Below are 4,843 nucleotides of genomic sequence, written 5' to 3' on the forward strand. Positions count from 1 at the left end.
AATCTTCTATTTTGAGGCTAGACCAATAAATGGAATTTATGAACTAAACCTAGATGACACCTCAAACAATAAGTCCCTTTATCATGTTAACACCAAAAGGCTCAAACCATATTTGAGCAAAACATATCTATGGCATTATCGCCTTGGACATATAAACAAGAAACGCATATCTCAACTCCAAAAAAGTGGACTTTTGGGGGCAAATGACACCGAGTAATTTGACATATGTGAATCTTGTTTATGTGGCAAGATGACAAAATCCCCTTTCTTTGGAACAAGTGAAAGGGAAAGTGTTTTATTAGGCATCATACACACCGATGTATATGGACCTTTCAAAACAATGTCTAGATATGGTGAGAGATATTATATTACCTTCACTAACGACTTCAATCGTTTTGGTTATGTGTATTTGATGAAACATAAAAATGAAGCCTTTGAAAAGTTTAAATTGTTTCAAAGTGAAGTTCAAAAATCAACTCGACAAAACAATCAAAATCCTTTGTTCGGATAGAGGAGGCGAGTACTTGAGCCAAGAGTTTCAAGACCATCTAAGGAGTCGTGGGATTATCTCACAACTCACTCCACCTAGAACACCACATCTTAATGGTGTTTCTGAGAGGAGAAATCAGACCTTACTTGATATGGTTCGATCTACGATGAGTCGAAGTACCCTTCCTTTATCATTTTGGAGTTATGCTTTACTCACCTCATCCTGTATCTTGAATATGGCACCAACTAAGAAGGTCGAGAAAACACCTTATGAGATGTGGCATGGAAAATCTCCATCCTTATCTTATATGAAAGTTTGGGGATGTGAAGCTGATGTTAGATAAGATACTTCCAGCAAACTTGAGCCTAGATCTACCTAATGCATTTTTGTAGGATATCCTAAAGATTGTTTAGGATATTATTTCTACATCCCTAATGAGAATAAGATCTTTATTTCATGAAAAGTTGAATTCTTAGAAAGCAAGTTTCTAATGGTTGAGGATAGTGGGAGGCGTGTGGAACTTGAAGAAGATTCAGAACCTCAGCCCGATGCATCTTTAGTTGACACTAGTACTGAACAAGAGGTTGTTGAAGGTGAAGAGATCATTGTCCTTCAACCTACTGAAACACAAGGCGTTCGCAGATCTGGTTGAATTCATCATGAACTTAAGAGATATAGATTTCTCATTGACGAGTGCTTCGTAATGACAAATGTTGATGAGCCGGTCAGATACCGATAGGCAATGACAGATCCCAAATCTGAAAAATGGCTTGAAGCCATGAACGCTGAGATGCAATCCATGAGAGAAAATCAAGTCTGGGACTTGGCTGATCTTCCTCCCAATAGCAAGACTGTTGGAAGTAAGTGGATCTTCAAGAAGAAGACCGACATGGATGTCAACTTACACACATTCAAAGCAAGATTGATTGCTAAAGGATTCACTCAAATTCATGGGGTTGACTATGATGAAACGTTTTCACCGGTCGCTATGATTAAATCAATTAGGATACTACTTGGCATAGCCACATGTTATGACTATGAGATATGGCAAATAGCTGTCAAAACTGCTTTTCTAAATTGACACTTGGAAGAAGATGTCTACATGGATCAGCCCGAAGGTTTTCTCGAACAAAAGCATCCTAATGAAGTGTGTAAGCTCAAGAGATGCATTTATGGGTTAAAGCAAGCATCTCGTAACTAGAATCATCGTTTTGATGATGAAATCACAAAGTATGGTTTTAATAGAAATGAAGATGAATATTGTGTTTACATGAGAACTAGTGGGAGCTCGGTGACATTCTTGGTCCTATATGTGGATGAAATATTTATCATGGGAAATCACATTCCAACTTTACAAGGTGTAAGAACTTGGCTTGGAAAGTGTTTCTCATTGAAGGACCTAGGTGAGGCACAATACATTCTTGGAATTAAAGTCTATAGAGATAGATCAAAACGATTAATAGGTCTAAGCCAAGGTACATATATTGAGAAAGTATTGAAACGGTTCAATATGGAAAACTCTAAGAGAGGATTTTTACCCATGGAAAATGGCAATGTACTAAGTTCATCTCAATGTCCTACCATAAAGGCTGAGATAGACAAGATGAAAGATATTTCATATGCTTCTGCAATTGGATCCATCATGTATGCCATGAATTGTACAAGACCTGATCTTGCTTATGCTATGAGCATGGTAAGCAAGTTCCGACAAAATCCAGGGGAGAGTCATTGGAGAGCTATGAAGAACACCCTAAAGTACGTACGAAGAACAAATGGTTTGTTCCTCGTCTATGGAGGCGTGGAAGAAAGCTTAAGTGTGAAGTGCTACACTGATGCTTCCTTCACAACTGATCGAGATGATTGAAAATCGCAATCAAGATATGTGTTCATTATCAATGAGGGTGCGGTATCTTAGAAAAGCTCCAAGCAAAGTGTTGTTGCACAATCCAATACGAGGTCAAAATGCATTGCTGCTTCTGAAGCTGCACAAGAGGCTGCTTGGATGAAGAAATTCATTGGGGATGTAGGGGTAGTCCCTACCATTCAGGACCCCCTAGACGTTTTATGTGATAATGAGGGCGCTATTTCTTTGGAAAAAGAACCCCGGGCACACAAGAAGACCGAGCATATTAGCCGTAGATTCAACTTCATCCGGTATAAAGTTGAAGAAGGTGAAATTAATATTCGGAAAGTTCACACTGATCAAAATTTGGCGGACCCTTTCATGAAGCCTCTTCCTCAAGCAAAATTTGAAGGACATGCTCGAGGAATACGACTTCGCTATTCTAGTGATTGGATTTGATCTATGTATTAGTATTGAATATTGGAACATTATATAACATCATCTATTGTAATCACTATGATATATATGGCATATGATCTTTTCATTAAGTATTTGTTGTGTTCTTTCTTAACATGTTTAATCCTTGAGTAAATTTATTCACTCTAAAACTCCATAGTCAGTTATTATTGTGGGAGCAATAATGAAATAAGACTAATATGAAATGGGATGGTTGACAAAGTGTTGTAACCAGTTTCGTAGGTACTTACTAGAGAGTAAGTATTTGAGTGGCCCGTTCAAGATCACTTCATGGATCGCTGTCATGAATGATATTTGATAAAAAGGTAATATATGTATATCGTTAACACCTGAGATACATATATGGGACTTGAGTGTGAGGAACGTTATGATTTGATGTAGTCAAAAGCTGTTTTTTTATTAGGCAGTTATAAAAGCTATTGTCAGGCGTGATGTAAACCATGCAAGAGGCGTATGCAGTCAAGTTGGGATTTGTTCCTCTTATTCATTGAGAGTTAGACATCTAAGGCCTAATGTAAAGTTGAACACTTATATGAGATTGACTGCGATCCATATCTCATGTTCAACATGATGTCTGTAGTAAAGGGATAACTGATAAACTAACTTTACTCACCAATTGTAGACTTGGAGCTTATAGGGAATTGGGCGTTGATGGAATGTCACTATGTCATATGTTGTTGGGGGCAGTGAAATGTTGCTAGACGTTCACCACTGTCTATATCAATTTGATATGAGTCTTACGCAAGTGGGAGATTAAAAGATCTAGAATGCTCAAGAGTCATATTTAAATGATATTGCTAAATAACATATGATCCTAAGGGTCACACTAACAACAATTTGATACAAATGATTATTTATTAGAAATTGATTTAAATAAATATTCATAAACTCTTATAATAAGTTGGAAAATATTTATTTCAAGGAAATAATTATTTTTTACAATACAAGTAACACATTATTTCATAATGTATGAATTAATAAGTCATGTACAACATTTTGGACTAGTTGAGTCTTTTGTCTTTTACCTAAAGACAAAGTTTATATTTTATAAACTTGGAGTTTTTAAAATTTAAACATTTTGTCTTCTTTTAGAGGGCATGGCCGAAACTAGTGTAGACTAGTGAGGGTATGGTCTTTTGTATTTGTTTAATGTAAAGAATACAAGCTAGAAGAAACACACTCATGACATAGGGACATGCTTGCAAAAAGTATTAAGATCTAGTGGGTATTATCTTCACTTTATGACTATATAAAGAGTTTACTCTTGCAATCTTTTTCTTGCACCAAGCATGAGCCGTGAGCTCCTCATCCCTTCTCCATTTTCTCTCTAAAGTCTTGAAATTTAAAGATATTTGTTGCTTGCATTATCTCTTTAAGTCATAATCTTGTTTTGACTTAAAGCTTAAGAGTTGTAACTAGCAATACATCAAGTTGGTACATTGTTGGTGTCTCAAGGGTTTATCCTCACTCCATCAACTTCCAAGCCTTCCCTAGAGGACTCAAAGTGCTTCAAAGGTTGTTACCACTTCTTCCTTCTATGTTTATGTTTTGAATATTTCCTTTACTTTCAAGATGATCCTTGGTGGGTGATATAATGTTTATGTTATTTATAAAACTCAAGTCTTACGTTTGCTATTATTTGCAGTTTGTGAAACTAAGTTTTAAATAAAACCCAACATGTATAACCGATAAGTTATGTATGGTATGCGGTATTTTGGGGAAACTCACTAAGCTTTGAGCTTATAGTTGTTGTTTATGGTTTCAGGTACTTCCAGTTTGAAAGGGAAGGGCACGGCTTAATCGCAACACATACACCCATGATGTTTTGCAATTATGTGATTTTAGGATTGTACTCTGATAACTGTTTTACTATAAAATACTTCTAAGTGGTTAAGTAAATGATAAATGGGTGTTTTGGTTGTATTTAAAAATGAAAAATTTACCTTGATATATTGGGATGTTACTAGTTGGTATCATAGCCTTGGTTTGAGGGATTCGGGCATACTCTCGGGTGTTCCAGAACTCAAACTGAG

Source organism: Lactuca virosa, chromosome 9 (assembly GCF_052849685.1).
Source record: "Lactuca virosa cultivar CGN04683 chromosome 9, Lactuca_virosa_CGN04683_v6, whole genome shotgun sequence".
NCBI classification, from domain to species: Eukaryota; Viridiplantae; Streptophyta; class Magnoliopsida; order Asterales; family Asteraceae; genus Lactuca; species Lactuca virosa.